We start from the raw sequence: 19470 nt of genomic DNA on the forward strand, positions 1-19470 counted from the left end.
AAAACTTGTTGCTAATTTCTTTGAAAAAATGTTTTCTTTTCTCATGAAACATTTGGGTTTTTTTTCTTTCTATTTTTGTCATTTATTTACTTGCAATATCAGAAACCTTCAATTGTTTGTATTTAAAATTAAATACAGATGTGATGCATGATTTGTTGTGGTGTGGATTCATGTACTTAAGAAAGGTTTTTTTTTTTTTAATCATTTGTATGAGACAGAAAACAACCATGGACACACACACACACACACACATATATATATATACATATTTTATTGCTTTTCAAAATTAATAATACAATACTAAAAAAAAAACAAAAAAAGAAAACATACACAGAAAGACCACCACTTCTAACAGTATAGAAGCATTCCCTCTTTCATATTCCTAGTGATAATGATATTGTCATTAGACTACTATATGGTCCCAGAGATGTTTAAATCCTAGAGATACTAATTAAATGTGCAGATTCCAAATGTGTGTGTGTGTGTGTGTGTATATATATATATATATATATATATTACATTACAAAATGTGCACCCAAGACACATACATAGATTTATCAAATAACATCGGATTAAAGATATTCAAAGTATTACCTATGATTCATAAGTATTTAAGTATAGCTTTAAAACCTGTTCTTAGACTTCTACAAAGTTACCCGTAATTGTGTTAACACACACACACATATATATATTTATTTGATGTTTAAGATATTTTGTTGGCTAGTTTTGTGTATGTATGTGCGTATGTGTATGCATATATATATATATGTATACACCCATTTGTAGCAATGTAATTTTGACCTAGTTGTCAGAAAACCTGTGAGAAAACAGAATTATTTAAATAAAAACATAACGAAAGGTTCTATTGTTTTCAGCAATATTTCAGTTTATATTATGTATGTGGTCTTTTCCTTAATATCTATTTTATATTTTTGTTTCTGCTTTGATAGGAAATCGTAGGAATATCAAAATATACAGTAATTTACTTTTTCTTGTATGACAATCAGAATTTCACATTCATGACATTGTGTGATATAACCTATACTGAAACCATTTTGCCATTTATTGTCCTTGTGTAAACTTTATCCCAGATTCTAATTATCTATCTATTACAATAGCAGGTGTAGAAATGTAACATATTTCTATCTCTCTTTCCTCTTGTTTACCCCCCTCCCTCTTTATTCTCTATCTAGCAATTCCTCTCGCTGGACATGCACACTTTTATGGAGTACTCAACAAAGTCTGCATTTGGAAATAACTTATTTAAAAAAAAAAAAATTAGTTATTGCTATTTAGATAGTACATGAAATGGTGGAAAAACAGACCATCTGTCTGACAAAAGTCTGGCAGTCTAGGATCAAAGAATTTTTTTTTTTTATAAACATTATTCATCCGGGGCAACACTAGTCAAGAAAATACCAACTTTGTGGGTGTTTTTTGTTTGTTTTCTTTTTTTTAACTAAACATACACACAGAATATTTTATATAATAGATTAAATGGAATTTATATTATTTTCCAATGATAAATGCTTGTAACATGAGAAATAGCATGTGCTTTTGCGATTCTAAAGGTTACATTTTTCTGGAAGTAGTAATTTCAAAATTTCTACCAAATAGGTCTGTTTGTTTGATTAAATCTTGTTGACATAATGATTCTTGTCATATCACTTAAATGATATTGAGCCTGGTTAGAACTTAGAGGGTTGACTATTTGATAATTTGGTTTTGGCGTCGCAGTCAGAGGGAGTCCGGGATAGACTTGTAAGAATGCTACAAGTCTGAGTGAGATTTTTTTTAATCTCCAAAAACTGATCAGGCAGTCTAAATATTGGAAGATTTTTAAATAAATAGTAGGAATCCTTGGGGTCCGAGTTTGACCATACATGTTCTGACTGTGCAGCTCTATTTGGAATATAATAATAGTAAATAAAAGTGTATAAATTAGTACCAACTTTGCTGGGAAAATAACAGGTAACAGACTAACATCTTGTCATGATATTGTTAATATATGTAGTACATTTAAAAAGTTTTTTGCTTGCTTTAATCTTTTGATAAACCAGTATCATTATTTCATTTCATAAACACAAGAAATCATGCAAAGTTCAAATTATACACACAAAAAAAGTTATCATTTAAGATCTAAAACCCATGTCTTCATCTTTTAACTATATATGTACATTAAAAAATACAAAGAGAGAAAAATTAATATATACATGAAAACAGTGCTTACATTTCATAATGTTATACATTTCATATTTTTATACAATAAACTTTTTGTTTCCCCCCCAGGGCTTCGGCTTGGGGAGAGGGTGGCTATTCCCATTGATGACCGTGGTCTATAAGTACATATGAGACCTAGATTCAGGCAGCTGTTAGTCAGACAGCATCTCTTTCATTGCATCTCTAAGATGGAAGATTAGGGTTGGGTCATTCCCTGATTTCTCTGGGGTTCTCTTGAGTAGCAAAGATCATAGGTTTCCACTTTAAGTCAGTCATATATGCTTCTGTTTCCCGATGATGATGCATCTACAATCGTTATCCTAACATCCGTTAATATCTTTACAGAATCTTATAAATAAAGTAAAGTTAGTTTTTTATCTCTGCACTTTTGTTATCACAACTATAAACTACATTAAAAACAAAAACCTGTTTCTTTAGTCGTATAACGCCAATTATTGGTTTGCATTATTAAAAACAGGCAAAAAAATATTTTTTTTTTTTTTTTTTTTTTTTAACTATCTCTAGCTAGACCAGATTGCACACCGACATCAGAAGAGGATTTTTATCCTTGACCCCCAAAATCAATAGAGCATTAGATCATTCCTGTAATGATCCGGTCCAGGCACGCTGCGAGCAACAATTCCTCCTTTCCAGATGCCTTTGTTGGTTCAACCATGCGCTTCATTGAAATCCAGGTGACCTCATTCGTGAAGCCATCAACCCAGCATCACCACCAGGCTTGAAGAAACACCATGGTGGCCAACTCAAAACCTGGCTTAGGACAGTGAAATAGGATGCTGAAATGATCATTGGCCTCTGCCTCTACGGGCTCTGCTGATGGAACCGCAAATGGCTTGTAACGGAATACAGCTTCAGACTGCCATGCCTCGTTGGCCATTATACGGGATGCAGTAAACTTGTTGGATGGAGCCAACAACCTATCTAGGGTGAACACTGCAACAAGACAAGAAGATGATCCGGTCCCTGTTGATTTTACAGTGGGAGTTTAATTCTGTGCAGTTCTAGGAGGTCCACCCTCTTAGGCTTTGCTTTCTCTCTTTGAGAAAGGGTTAGTTTATTGCTAATTAGCTGAGGCACCCTTACCAGGGAATGCCGACGTGGCTGCCCAGGCATTTTTTGCAGGTTAGAGTGCCCCTGCTAGGGGGCGCTGACTTCTCAATCCCACTTTCCGACCCTGGCGTCTAAGTTCATGCAGTGAGAGGGAACTAGACAAAATTTTCATGACAGCTTTCTAGTCCTTACTACTTCTGTGTCGGCTTGTCATAAATAGAAGCAGGTGTTTGATTTGTGATACCATTGTTGGAAAACTGCCGTACAAGGCTAACGCGCTCCCTCAGCAGATCTGCTTTTTCCAACTTGGTGCTACCAGATCAGGCCATCTGAAGATATCTGCTTTATGACCTAAAATGTAACGAACGATAATGTTATTATTTTTTCCCTGTTCTTTGTAAAACTCATAGCCTGCAAAATTAAAACAAATTCCGTTCTACAAAACTATCAAATCAAACACCATGAATAAATAATGGAAGATTTAAAGAATTCCAAATATTTATGAAACTTTCTTGTAATGCCATAATAACCCCCTTCCTCTCTTCTTTTTACTTATTTGCAACATTCCAATCCTCTCTTGTGCTATCAGATCAGGCTGTCTGAAGATACTGGCTCCCTGACCTAAAATACAACTAACATTGATGTTATTGTTTTTCCTTTGCAAAACTCAATCATGCTCTGTAAAGCAAAAAACAAAAAAAAAAATTTTCCTTTACAAAACAATCAAACCAAACTCCATGAATAAATATTTAAAGATAAAAGAACTTAAAGCATAAAATTCGGCATTAAATAACCTGAAAAAGATTGTTATACCATAAAGCACGCCCTCCCTGCCTAGATGCATTGCTTTCACCATGGTTGTATGGTAACCCTTCAGAATATCAGAGGGATTCTAACAGGTATTATACCTTGCCCAAGGGTGACCTAGAACTCTCAAAGGCAGGGATGTTGCTCTCCCAGATGTATTATACATACCTGCTCACATAAATACATGCAGCACCTAGTATTCCCAAATGGTTAGTCATCTGATTACTGATCAGAACTAAGAGGAACCATGTGAGAGTTTTCAACATCCATAATTAAAGTGGTTCTGTGGAATTGACAGAATTCGAACTTGGCACAACCAGGTTGTCAGTTTATGCCAGTATCCACTGCACCTGCTTTCCAATTATGCATTTTGGAGACAGTCAATATAAAATAGATCATCTTCTGCCGAGCAAGAATATTTTAGAATGATAATGAATCGTCCATATTAATTATTTAATCTGAAAGTGTTGTATGTCTATATAAAGTTCTTGATGTTTTTAAAAAAATTTTTTTTGATTAATGTTCTCATCTTTGGCTGATGTAACCATAACACATTGTTCCTTAAGAGCATGTAGCATAATGGAATAATGCTTTTGACTGCTAATGAGAGTATGACTCCAATGATTTTGACAATCGTTTTTATAACCTTGGTTATGACAATCAACCAATCAGAAGCTTTGAATGTTGTTATAAAAGATATCGAATTTTGGATTCACTTCAGTTCACTGCCAAACTATGTTGAAACGACTGAATCGTGATTACATTGATTATTTGCGACCATCTTTGTTACTAAGAATTACTCAACACTACATTGATTCTTCGTCGCTATCTTTGTTACTTAGAATTACTCAATACTCCGAATTGTGACTGCATTGATTCTTCACTGATTTGATTTACTGCCGCCATTTTTGTTCAACATAATGTCTCAACACTTGACAAATAATCGGTTTTAAATGATAGTTTTCTAAAGATTGGAGGGTCAATCCTCACCACAAATGATACTAGCAAATAATAAAATAAATGTTACTTAAGATATCTATCATAGCTGAAGGAACGAGAGCAATCTACTGCTATGGATCAAAATAAAAGGTTCAGTTTGAAATTCTATGAAGATTCCCAAGGTTAACAAGATGGACTTGAAGAAAATCAGGTATTACATCGGCCAAAACGTTGAGTACATCAAAGATAAGAATAATAGACTAAAAATATGAATAAACAATGCTTTTTTTTTCTGCTAAAACTAATAATTATAATTCAATAACACCATCAGAAAAAAATATATAAGCCCCCCACCCACCCACACCAATAATTTAATAAATTTGCTGAGATTATTTAAATACACAAAATGCTGGTAGTTGCTTGTTTGAAAAAAAAAAATTATGGTTTGTGTAGATCTGGCAAGGAAGTGATATCAGAATAAAAAAGATATTATATTATTAACTTCCTTTTCAAGACTAAATGACTGAATAGGTCAGTTTGTATATTTCTAGAACCCTGTCACTTCCTCTGCTTTTTAAATTGGATTTTCCAAAAAGAAAAGAAAAATACATTGGCCAGATAGTAAATCTGGATTTCATAAAGAAAAGAATTTTAATATATTGAAATTTATTAACAAGAACGATATAAAAAAAAATAAAAATAAAAAAATAACTCTACCACAATTGGTTTGCTTTTTTCCCCCCTAATTTTGATATTAATAAAATATGTGACTACATCCCGGGTGTATTACATGTAATTTACACATTTTATTTACCATGAAATAATTATTTATTGAAAAATGCATTTGCATAAAATAATACAAGATTGTTAAAATCCTTTAAAAAATTATTAGGAAATGAAATCCAGCAGAATACATTTTCTTTTATTCATGAAGAAGTCTTTTTTTTTTTTTTTTTGCTAACAATAATTAAAAAAAAAAAAAAAATTGTGACCCTTCAAAATGTGAAAGGAACTTGTAAGTATTTTAATAGTCATTTTAAGGTTTGACAAAAATATTGGTTTTAATCTAAGTGATCAAATGCACCAGAGCGGGGACAAAATTGAGTTCAATTATTCAGCACTCCTCAACATGTGGGGGTTTCATTTAAAAATCAGAAACAGTTTAAATAGTTTCACATTCCTGTTAAATTTCAAGGGGATCATAATGTCGTCTTTTTTTTTTTTAACTATTTAAAAAAATACAAATGGCTGATATGTTTACCAATAAACTAAAATGCATTGTGGTGGATTTCATTTTGTAATTGTTTTTTAATGAGATATTTTTAATACTTTAACAATTTTTCTGTTTCAATAACTAATCAATCAATAAAATCGAAAAGATCTAAGTCACATGAGAAAAACACTAATGTTGGAAGGATTAATCCGAAAAATTTGTGCCGATTTTCTGATGCCAAAAACAGTTCTTTATATTGTTTTTTTTTTTTTTTTTCGTTCTTGTTTTTGTTTAAAACTTGTCCATTGTTGATACCAATGATAAATGATAAATATTTATTAATTTTAAATGACCAGTAAAACTAAAATCTATAGATTACACCTGCCACAGGTGTATTTTTACATTTGTGAAAATATGGGCACATATTATATAGGTTATAAAGTTATTTGAAATTCACAAAAAAAATCTATGGTTAGAAATTCAAAAAGAATCTGGATTGGTGATTGCATCAAAATCAGGAATTTAGAATGGAATTCGTAATTGTATTGGAATTGAAAAATTTTGGAATCGATCCATCACTAATCCATACACAAAAGAAGTTGGCTTATAATTTTTATTAATATTGAGATAATGACAAAAAAATGGACTCCTATTGGTTTCGACAAATGACGTCCACACAACTACTAGTTTGTCCAAAATCCACACAGAGTTTTTGTGTTGAACCATCCATACTTTTTGGAACCCCTCCTCTCAGTCGGTGCAAATGATTGTCGCGAACAGTAGACTTTAAGTTTTATATCAGTTTTTCTTCTCAATGATGCACGTTTTAACGTAATCAAATTAACACACCAGTTCTCATTACATCATCTAAGTTAAGCAAAGATGAGCCAGGCCAGTACTAGATGGGTGACCATTTGGGAATAGTATGTGTTGTATACATTATGTCGGGAGAAATTTCCAGGTTAGCATTTATGAGTGTATTTAAAAACCACTGGGAGCGATAGAGATAATAAAAAAAAAACAATTAAGATTATTAAAAAAAAAGAAAAAAAAAACCGATTAGATTCCATTTTACAAAGTTTTGTAACTTCTGTGAAAGTTTTAAAATTGCATTTGTGATAGGGAAACTAGAATCCTCTTTTATTTCTAATCTAGAGATAACTATGCAGGTAATAAAAGAGTATCCGTGTTTATCTGATGTTGGCATTAAGCTGTCTTACAAAGGTCAGAATTCATGTTATGATGGAAATAGGCCACTCATCCCCCCCCCCCGGACATACCTTCCTCGAGCTATTAAGTTATTAAGCTTTTAAAGATAACTAAACTTCTATTTTGTCTTGTAGTTATTTTTACATTATCATTCGGAAGTTTCTGTTGGCTTGTATTTCACACATTTGCAATTTTGTAAATTATTTTTTCTTATCAATTCTACAGTATGCAGACTGGAGTTGAGTTGGATTGTAATATCTTTAATAAAACAAAATCATGTTAGCTATCTAATAACTGCTATGTGGCTTCAGCGTTAGCATCCTTCGAAATTGGAACATTATTATTCGAGTTGTGCCTGTGCCGCAAAAATATGATGGCATACTTATGCCGTTGCTATTATTTACTTCCTTCTCACCGCAAGAAGATGTGACACAAGGTCGCAAGGTGGGGAGTGTCAAGCCATCACCCATAAATAAGAAGCATTCTAACCTTTTAAAAATTGCCTGAGAAGCACTGTTGGCAATAACCAATATGTTAATAATGTTGGCGTAGTAAGCATTAAACGTATTCTATCCGGAAGGCAAGGCCAGGGAGGGTGGACCTTCTAGGACTATGCAGAATGAATGCCTCAACTTACTAGAAAAGGTCACCAATATGACTCATTTTCTGCTGGATTGATTATCAAGATTGGAATTTCAACTGGCATGTATCGATGATTGGAGCAGGTGGTCAAATGGAGATGCAACTTATTTTGTTGCTTCCAGACTTAAGGTTTTGGCTAGTTGTTATGCCAACCGAGGTTTGTCTTTAGCATCATTCTGGTAACGTAACGGTTGACTTGAACAAACTGTTCATTTGTCAGAAGAAGGTAGGGTTTGGATTGGTCCAAGGCGGTGTACCTTCCTATGCTTAATAAAGACGCAAGACGTTTCTATTACTGGTGTTGATGTTTTTGTTAAACAAGTCTTTTGCACAAGCTCATGAAGAATGAATGTCAGGATTGTCTGGTTTGAATAAAGTCCTCTTTATTGGTCACAGCTATTCAGTAACCTGTAAGATTGCAGGTTTTTACTACCAACAGCGAGAGCAATGCAGCTTAACAGTTGCATACAAAGTCAGGAAAGGTTAGACCTAAAACTCCCAAAAGAATGAAGCAGATGTATCATTGCCATTCAATCTCCATTGTTTGCGGTTTTGCAACTGGCACTTCTTTGCTTGCCAGGAAAGACCATAGTACAACGGATCCTGATGGTGGATTTTCACCTGAGTACTCGTGGGTGGGTAGCAATCTTAATACCATTTGATGGTAAGCCTGCCTTCCATGGCGGTCTTTACCTGAATCTAAAGTTCTAGAATACAAAGTTCTGACGTTATCATGCTGCCCCCAGCCTTATCACAGTGAAGCAGGATTGGACTATAGTGAGGGTACTTCTGATGTTGATGAGCTGATGGTTGATGAGGTCAAGCATTTCCCTCTAAAATGGTTGCCTAAAAATATATGAAACACATCCGATAAATGCTATCAATCATGCAAAAATGTAATGTTCTACCAATAATCTGTTTAATTTTTGAGTGATTATCGCTCAACTATGGCTCTAATGAAACTTCCATTTTGTCTTTTGTTCTGACACATTTTGCATTACTTGTATTTTTAAGTAAATGCACACTTTAAAATAAGTCAACACACACACACAAATTTTAGCTAGATAGGTAGAAGAGTAATTTACCTTGCCGTTGGTGATATTTATTTTTTCACGCTTTTTTGTTTTGTTGGCTATTATGGAAAAATCACATTGAATAAATCAATGAAATAAAATATACTTTTTGTAAAGGTTACAATTTGGCAATATTTGATATTTCCGCATTTTGGTTATCATTTTCACATTTCGGACGTTCTATTTTACGGGTTTTTTCATATTACCAAGTGAACATAGTGAGTATCTGTTGCAGCATTTAGCCTGGTCGAGTTCAGCCAGCTTTCACTGAAAGGAGAAATTTCTAGGGAATATTAAATTTACAAGTTATTACCCACTTGCATATATGACTTTTCTTTTTTTTTTTCTTCAAAGTGTTTCCACTGATTAAGAAATAGTTACTGAGTTTATTAAAGAGTAGATTAAATTTTAGCACAATTAATCGTTAAAAAAAAAGAAGAAGAAATATATTGGCAGTTAAGATATATTCTGGAGTTAATTCTGTCTAGAGGTTTTGTGTTCAATCATTGTTGGAGTAACTTGAGTAAATTTAACTGATACGAAATATCTAAAAAGACGAGGAAATTGAAATGAGAGCACTTCCCCTCACTAGATTAAATTCAGTTCAAAATTCCCAGAAGAATGGTGATAATGATTATTGTTGGTTTAACATTCATTTGATATGCTCGCATATGTTGGGTAGTTTGTAGAAATTGATCCTAAAACAAACCTATCTCTGGTCAGGTCTTTATTTATCCCTCTTTCTCTCAAGTCCCTTTACCACTTCATCCCCTGTTTTCCTTAGCTTCCCCTAATGAACTGACCTTGCTACCGTAACTGTTCTACATCTATTATTCCAAGAACTCTCATTCTTTTAATTTGACCAAACATATCTGGCTCAGCATCTTTTAAGGTTTGGTTGGCTGAGTTTATCAATTTGTCTTTGTCATCTGTTTCTTAATTTGAGCAAATATATACAGTTAATGATAAGTATTGGATTTCAGCATTAAATGATCCTTAAAATAATGGCAACACTCTGCTGGTTAGTAATGACAGAAAATTTCTGAATTTACTTCATCCAATCTTAACTCTTGCAATCGCACTTGCACCTGCTCAACCTTGTGCTCCAATACTTACTACTAGGGTAACAAGACTTCTGAATAACCGCAATAGCTTCGCCTTTCTAAGATACTTTCTCCACGTCTGTTTTTTCATCTGTCTCCATTATCTTAACCAGTTTGTCTGTGTACCCAACTTTTAGTGACGCCAGACAAAGATTCAGTGGCTGAAACATTGTGAAAATTGCAACTACAAAATTGAGGAAAATGGTCAGAAACATCTGATGTAAACTGCAATTAAGGTTTTATAGTTTGTCTTTTCAACACAGTTTTCTGACGTTTCTATTAAAAGCAAATATTATGTAGCGGAAGAGTGTTGCCATATTTTTATGGGGTTAGGTAGAGGAAGTTGATAAACTGCTTGAACAGTAAACATTTTGATTGATAAGTTTTCCTCTTCAACAACAGACAACCTGTCTGGTGGTTCCAGTAATGCTCTTTGAGATTTTTACTTTTTGCGGCTTTTGATTTCTTTTCTTGCATTTGAATTAAGACTTATTTAAACTTACAATAAAAAATCAAAGCAAACTAATATATATATATATCTATAAAAGTGAAAGTGCCTATCTGTGTGTGTGTATCTGTGTGTCTACATTTCCCTATGCAATAACTCTGTCAATTTTGAGTCTACAAACTCGAAATTTGATATACAGTGTACTGAGATTTGGGAAAATCGATGTAATTTGATCCGCAAAACATAAATTTTAAGGGGTCATAATAGGGGTCAAAGTTAAAAAAAAATTTGACCTCTGCGGCCTCAACCAAATTACTCAGACAATTTCTGGTCTAAACATTTGAAATTTTACATTAAGGATATTCAGAGATAGGACAAGCTTTTTAATCGGTTTGGGTCGAAAATTTTTAGTTACCAATATATAAATGTATGTATGTATGTTTGCATGTCTGCCCAACACTTTCGACAGAGGTGACTGATTTTCTCAAGATCAGTAACGTTATGAAGTTCGACCTTTCAGATGACAAATATCGAAAAATTGGCTAAAAACATTAATATCTTAACCTTAAACTGGGCACTTTTCTAAGGGAGGGGGGGGTCGCTTTTTTCGCCCAAATTTTTGAAAGTCATCCTCTACTTTCGATTCTCTAGCCTTAATTTTTTAAAATGTCACTTCCGGTTTGGCGGTGGTCGTAACATCATAGACGTCAGGTTTTTTTCCCCCCATTCTTTTCCTCCTTTACGGTACTGGTTTGAGCCTGCCTTCCTACTACCACTTTTTTTTTTTTTTTTTTGCTCAACATACACATCCAAACACCCGGGCAACGCCGGGCTGAAATGCTAGTATATATATATATATATATATATATATATATATATATATATATATATTTAAATAAGGGGATGGTCACCAACAATGTGTATTTTTTAACATTATTTTATTATTCTGTGTCTTGGTTTTTCATTGAAAATTATGTTTAGATCATTGTAATAATGTTTTTAAATCATTGAAATCGTTTTTAACGCGTTTCAGACGTTCTGTGAAGCATCCCCTCTCTCTCTCTCTCTCTCTCTCTCTCTATATATATATATATATATATATATATATATATATATATGTATATATATATACATATATATACACACACACACAAATGTTTTTTTCAATAAATATTAACAATTATTTTACACCTACAGACTCTAGTTTTTCATGCTTATGCAATCATCAGTATAGGAAGTGAGTTACTGCTATTTGGACCCAAGCATGAAGCTACCCTTGACTTCATAGGCTAGCATCTTACCTCTAGGCCACTGGCAATTAACACAAGAATTGAAGGAAATTAAGTGCCTATAAAATGCCAAATCAACTGATGCACACGCAATACCCGTTCCAGGATGGCAAAAATTAATTCTGTTTTGCACTCCATACAAAATTAAAATATATTGATGCTAAACCTTATGTCTAGAATGCTTGTTCCAATTTTGATCCAAATCTACTACATTATTTTGATTTTAGAAAGTGTTTAAAATTTAAGGCTAAAGCTGAAGGAGTTTGGAGAAGAAATTGAAATTCAGGGAATCTTGCTTCATTGGTGTCTAATGATGCTGGACTAAACTTAATGCAAATCCAAAAAATATATTAATCTTAAGTGGGAGCTTGTGTCTATGTTATGCACTATAAAAACTTTTTAAGATGCTTTGAAGAAACTAAAATATAAGCAATATTTATTGATTTCTAATAGTTGTTAAAATTTCATAAAAATCGAAGGTATCTGAATATTCACAAAAAGTTTTTATTGCCGTTTTAGCTCACTTTGCATAAAACTCAAACTAAAGATATCCCACATTTAGATCCCTTATGTCTAGAAATTGTGTTCCAAAATTCATAATCGGCTCATTAGTTTAGGAGTGAATCCTGTACATACAAATATATAAAAGATACCCCCCTCTCTCTCTCTCTCTCTCTCTCTCTCTCTCTCTCTCTCTCTCTCTCTCTCTCTCTTTCTCATATTGCTAGCTGTACCTGCAGTGTTTTGTTTTTCTTTATTAAAAGTTGGGGGTGGATCCAAAATGTATTTGATTCTGATTAGAAGTAACACTGTATGGATGAATAGTTACATTTAAAAAATTTTTTTTTTTTATACAGTAGCAGTCATTTTCAAAATAATTCTGATCAGGACAAAATATTTTCTGGAAGGGATTCAATCAAATTAAATTTTATTCTTGCAAAACATGCTGCAATGATTCACATGAATAACTGACTATAATCAAATATTGTAGGAAGAAAGCTATTGATGACAAAGAAACTATATACTGATTTTACTTTATATATTAGATATTTACAATCTCATAAGTTTTATGATAGAAATACATGTGATCCTTAAGTTACAACAAATACATTCCTAACCACGTGTTGTAACCCAATTTTTTTATGCAAGTCAGAGCTCACCTTAATTTCTGAGTGTTACAATGGTTTTAATTTTCATGAAAAGGCTTTCATTTTCTTACAACTACTGCCATGAGTAATCACTTTTTAGCTTACAAGATATGGCCACGTGCACAAATAAATCCCTACCCTAGTTCCACCATAACTGATCATGTTGTCTCACTATATATCTAACACTTATCCTAAAGTGGCTTTCATGCTTTGGTAAATGAGGATCTACCAAGTTTTAAAAAAGGCACTAAAAATTTAAATGTATTTCAATTTTGCCCCTGACATCTGCGCATCTAAATCGAGGTCAGAGGTTACAGCGTTGGTAGAATAAAATCTACGCTAAGAATGGCAGTCTGAATAATCCAAATCATTAGTGCTTATCCCCCCCCCCCAAAAAAAAAACATTCGGAAACATCCCAAATATCTAATTAAAACGTCTGTGATATTGTAAAAGAATATACCTTATGAATTCTCGTTTGTTCTTAATAATTATAGTGTGAACCTCAGCTGTCGTATCCTTCATATTTTTGTAAGAATTTGCTTAGCTAATGATTCAAATGCTGCACCTGCTTTAGTTCTTGACATTGGTTAATGCCGATGCCTCTGAAAATCTTAACTGGCCTTTTGACGTAATGAGGTGGGGAAAGAATTCCTGAATATCAGGAATAGATATATCGGCTCTAGTTTTACTGCCAACCATATTCTTCTATTAAAGTCGACCCAGCCAGTAATCTGACTCAGTCTTAGTAATGCATTGAAAACGGTACAAATTGAGACTACAAGTTAGAAGAAGGAAACAGATGCAACGATTTACGTCTGAAAAGATCCCCATCTTCTCCACGCATATATTCTCGATGGATTTATACCCTCCCCCTCTCTCTCAGTATCAGCATGTCTTCCTGGATTTGTACAATTTTTGTCCTTAATACTTAATTGTCTTCAATGTTTATCTTAAGATTTTTCAACTGTATCTATGTTAAGTTTTTCTTAAAGCCTCTATTTAAATGATTATTTTTTTATGCATTAATATCTCCTCAGTGTTTAATTTGGCCATTTCTCTCTTTTTTTTTTTTTTATTAACAATCCCATTTCATTGACTAATAAAAGAACATATAGCAAAACAAAATGTTGTAAAAGCTTTTTCAAGATGATCACATAAGACACTTTTCGCCTGAAGATATCTTAGTAATCAATAACTATAGATCAAAACATTGTCATGTCAGTGTAGCCAAGCTTGTACATGTCTGTATAATTAAATATTGATATATCTCTATTATATAAAAGTCACTTTGTGTGGGTTCCTTTCTCATAGGTTCCGAAACGGTTGAGCCTATCTTTTACAAATTTCACACAAAGCTAATTTATATGTCTGGCAGTGTTCTTAGATATGTTTTGTACAGAAATTCATCCGATAAGTATTGAAAATATCCGATCCTCAAAATAGACTTTCTTTCTTATAGATAAAAAAGAATTTTTAAAAGGGAATATTATAAGTTGCACCGGCCAAGGGAGATAATTCTCAGCAAATCATTTCTTCTTAAAAACAACAGAACTATTATCATCTGGAGATATAGCTCAGTGGTAGAGCTTTTGACTACAGATCGAATGGTCCCCTGTTCAAGCCCAGGTGTTCCTCACCATTTTATTTTAATTTTTTCTTATTAATAAGTTCAGTTTACGATAAAAGAACAGATATCATTTAAAATCGCTGCAAATAATTTCTTCGTTTGCATATTTCAGAACTAAACATTAATAAGAAGTGACTTTTCCAGGGCATTCATCATCAAGCTCAAATATCATCTGACGTGATATTAAAACAAACGCACACAGAATTTGATGAACGACATTATCATTTTTTTTATTGATTTATTTATTTATTTTTTGTGCGAATTAGTCTACTGGACAAATTATTTACAATAAAAGAAGGGGTACCATTTAAAATTGCTGCAAATTATTTCTTCGTTTGCATATTTTAAAACTAAACATTAATCAGAAGTGACTTTTTCAGGGCATTCATTGTGAAGCCCAAATATCAGCTGATGTGATATTTTAAACAAACACAGAATTTGGATAAACGACATTATCATTAGTATTTATTTATTTTTATTTTTTTGCGAATTAGTCTACCGAGCAAATTATTTGTCATAATTTATAATGTTCAATGGAGGAATTGATTCTATAATACATACGCAATCTGCATAAATTAAAATATCATGTTTAAGCATATTCTTTGAATGAGCAACGCCGAGCATCAAGCTAGTGTGCACACACACACACACACACACACACACACACACACTAGCTGGATACCTGGCATTGCCCAGTCATACAATACGCTTGCTTATATATATATATATATATATATATATATATATATATATATAAAGCTGAATATCTGTGTGTGTGTCTGGTCACGAATAGGCTTCCTTTATGGTTGACTATTTTAAAAAACTGAATCCATATAATGATAGAAGATGTATCGAGACACAGGAATGGGTATGTTTGATCTGGCAGAACGGTGGTTCATTAAAATTGTGGGGTCTGCGTATGCGCCTGGTTCACAAAGTATGGAAATAAAAAATTAAAAAAAAACGTTTACAAGTGTTTTTGATATAGATGTACATGAGAATACTTTGATAAGTATGTTTTAACTTAAATAGGGATGGTATAATAAAATTGTGGGGTCTACGTTTGTGCCTGGCCTCCATAGAATGGAAATAGGCACAAACTTTAATAAAGACTTTTGATATCTATCTGCATAAGTATACTTTGATAATTATGTTTCAGTTTGAAGAAATATGGTATAATAAAATTCTGGGAAGTTCGTTCGCGCCTGACCTCCATAGAATGGAAATATGTCACAAAGTTTAACAAGGTTTTTTTAATATAGATCCACAGAATATTGTGATAAGTGTTTCAGCGTGAACAGGTATGATATAATAAATTATGGTGTTCATCTATTTTATTTTTACTTTCATCATATTTTGCTTTGGTTTTGATACCCCAAAATTCGCAGCTATCTCTTTACAACCCTTCCTTTTCATAACCTATCATACTTTCATAAATCAGAGTCCATTTTCTGGAGGCTGTTTTTGAACCCTGTCAACAACGGGTACTTTTGCTAGTATATATATATATAATTGTATTGTAAATATAAAATTTGAATTGTGTACTCAAGTAGCAACGTCAACAGTGTAAATAATATAGGATATTTCTTGGCAATTAAGATTTTTATTTAGAATAAGAACTTAAAAATGTTAGAGTAATGGTGATGAGTGCATACATTAGTATACGTTTTATTTTTGCTATACTTTTGCAGACATGTTTCAGTTCCAGCTGGAGATCAGCTGAGATTTTTCAGGCCAAGTTCTAAATATGAAAACTGAGATGAGAGAGAAAAAAAAAAATTACGATAAGGTTATCAGTAACATTGTCACATGACATAAGAACATTTAAATGTAATGGTTGGATTTTTTTTTTTAATTAAAATTTCTTTAAATTTAATATTTATTTAATTCAATTATTTATTTTGACTATCATTTTAAGTCTTGGGTTCATTTAGATGTGTTAAAAAAGGAAAAGGGTTAATATTTTTTTATTTTTTCCCATATATTGTGGCGGGTGAAGTGGTATAGCACCAAAACGTTCAGTTGTGTGGAAATTGCATCTTCATCAGTATGGATTAAATTCTATCATAATATGATGGGGGGAGGGGGGGGGCTTAAAAAATAAAATAAAACAAATAACGCCATTATTTGCTTCTGAGGTTTATTTTATTTTACCAATTAATTTACGGCAAATATGCATTTTGATGGGTTGTAGTTTATCCTATTTCACCTTCCTAGGAAGTGTAAGCCTTGAAAAATGACGTCTGCTCACTTTAATGTTGTACCCCCCCTCCCAAAGCAAAATTGATGTCTATCTTTCACATATTTTATCTCCTGATGTCGTATTGTAAATATTGTCTGTTAACTTTTGATGGGATTTTCCATCTCTCTAACAATATGCTCTCGATAACCTCTGTTCTCAACATTAGTTTTGAACAATCGTCTCAAATTCTGTAACACTATGAACAAAACCCCAGCAGAATCATGTAATATATATAAGTTGTGAAAATATATATAGCAATTAAGCTAGACGGAGACTACTAGGTTTCGTCCTCATAGAGAATTGTCAGGCTAAAATAGATGAAATTCATGTTTGTATATATATATATATAAATATATATAAACATGTTTAGTTTTGCTAGCTAACCAATCAGATTCATTGTTATTCCCATCTACAGGTTAATGTTTTCATTAGCCAATGGCCAGGCTTCTCTCTGACAAACATTCAGCTGACTTTTACTTTCTCTGTCTCTCTCTTCTCGCTCTCGTGTGTGTGTGTGTATATATATATATACACATATACACACATACACATATATATATATATACACATATACACACATACACATATATATATATATATATACACATATACACACATATATATATATATATATATATATATATATATATATATATATACACATATACACACACATATATATATATATATATACACATCCTAATAGGGAGACCCGGGATTGAATGAGGATCAAGAAATGTTCCCCACTTCTAATATTATTATTGTCATTGAAATCGGTGAAATCACCCATTTTCTTTTCAATCTAGTTGGAGACCCACCACAGGGAACCAGGAGAAAGGTCTACATTGCACTGTAGAGAACTTATTGTTGATTTTATGAAATTTTTTTATAATAGCTTGAATTAAAGTTTAAAATGCAAAAGTCAATTGTGCTTTAAATAGAAACATTCATTTCAAACATGCCCCTGTCAAAGAACCTACTGTTGCTTATATACCAGATCATTCTGCCTGTGTGGAGATAAAACTTCTCAAATGTACTTGTAATGTAAGGCTGTATAAGGGTGTTAACTTTAGTCAAAATCATACTGTTCCTTTTCTTTTTTTTTCTTTTTTTTTATAGATTATCGATTTGCGATACTTATCGGAGGCATTCTAACACAAAACCTATCTAAGAACATCAAATACATTTGTGGGAAATGAAAATAAAATTGGCCCAGCTGTTTCAGAGTTCATAGCGAATTAACTCACTCACTCACACACACACACACACACACACACACACACACACACACACACACACACACACACACAAAGTGCCTTTTTATATGTATATATATATATGAGAGAAAGATTATTTGTATTACTTTCTTTGATATTTAAAACATTTAAATTGCGATTAAATATCATTTGTGCTCAGACTTAATTGCTTTTCTAGCAGTTTTCCTGACTCTTGAATAATGGTATGCGAATATGGAGGAAAAACCTTTCAAAGTGACATTTTGATTAACTCTCTCCTCACGGTGATCTTATCATTTTTGTTAATCTATGCCACAAGTTTGGAAGTACATGTAAGTGGGTGTGAAATAAAATGTTTAGAATTAATCCTTTTAAGACATTCACAGCAAGAACTAACATTTCTACCAGAACGGCTTACTCTATGTACCTAATATCAAACAGAATTTCTATAAACAGACTTTTTTTTCCAAGAATTTCCCATCTGTGAAACACATTACTAGAAGATTGCTTTTCTGAGGGCTACAACATTATCTTAAAATTTAATGTCAATAGACACTTCTTATAAATCGTCTTCATAAGTAATTAAACTTTGTCCATTTGATTCATCATTTCAATCCTCTCATAATATTCTTCATTTCACCTCACAATCTATCCAGTTCATTAACCGTTATATTTGAATAGATTTTGGCCTTGATAAGTGCTGATTCATCAGTAAAAAAGTTCTTGTAATCTTTCAATTATGGAAGATTTAAACAAACAAAAAAAAAGTTGGATTCCCTTTGTTTCTTTGTTTTATGAAAAATGGCATTTTTAGTTATGGGTGGCTCTTTTCTACTTTATTTGGTTGTACCCATGGACACCTACATTGCTGGTCTCCTTTTTATGTATGTTGTGTGAGTTAATTTTAATGCCATGTGTCCGAAGAATTAGAGAGGGTTGTTTATTTTAGTGAATACTTTCAAAGTAATGCACTGGGGCCACCTACTTTGCCGCCATTTTTTTTTTTTCATCTCTTTAATAGAGTCAATTATGTTGATCTGTTACAATTGATGAAAGATGTGTGAATGGATTCTGAAAAGAAAAAGTTTTAGAGTCTTCATCATAATAATAAGCACCAATGTGTGTTTTACTCGATAACTTTTGTGTGACAGAATGGAAGAAAATATATCTTTTTTTATATATATATATATATATATATATATA

The 19470-nt window shown here is 32.5% G+C and overlaps 1 protein-coding gene and 1 long non-coding RNA gene across 14 annotated transcripts in view; one reads left to right on the forward strand and one right to left on the reverse strand.

The window, feature by feature from the left end:
* LOC145248297 (kalirin-like) overlaps window positions 1–19470 on the forward strand; it is an 858283-nt gene that overhangs the window by 369707 nt on the left and 469106 nt on the right. The window lies entirely within an intron of this gene.
* LOC145248300 (uncharacterized) overlaps window positions 1–19470 on the reverse strand; it is a 101511-nt gene that overhangs the window by 1111 nt on the left and 80930 nt on the right. The gene's annotated exons all lie outside the window — the stretch shown is intronic.

The sequence above is a fragment of the Euprymna scolopes genome, chromosome 26 (assembly GCF_053919585.1).
Source record: "Euprymna scolopes isolate OS-2025 chromosome 26, ASM5391958v1, whole genome shotgun sequence".
NCBI lineage: Eukaryota > Metazoa > Mollusca > Cephalopoda > Sepiida > Sepiolidae > Euprymna > Euprymna scolopes.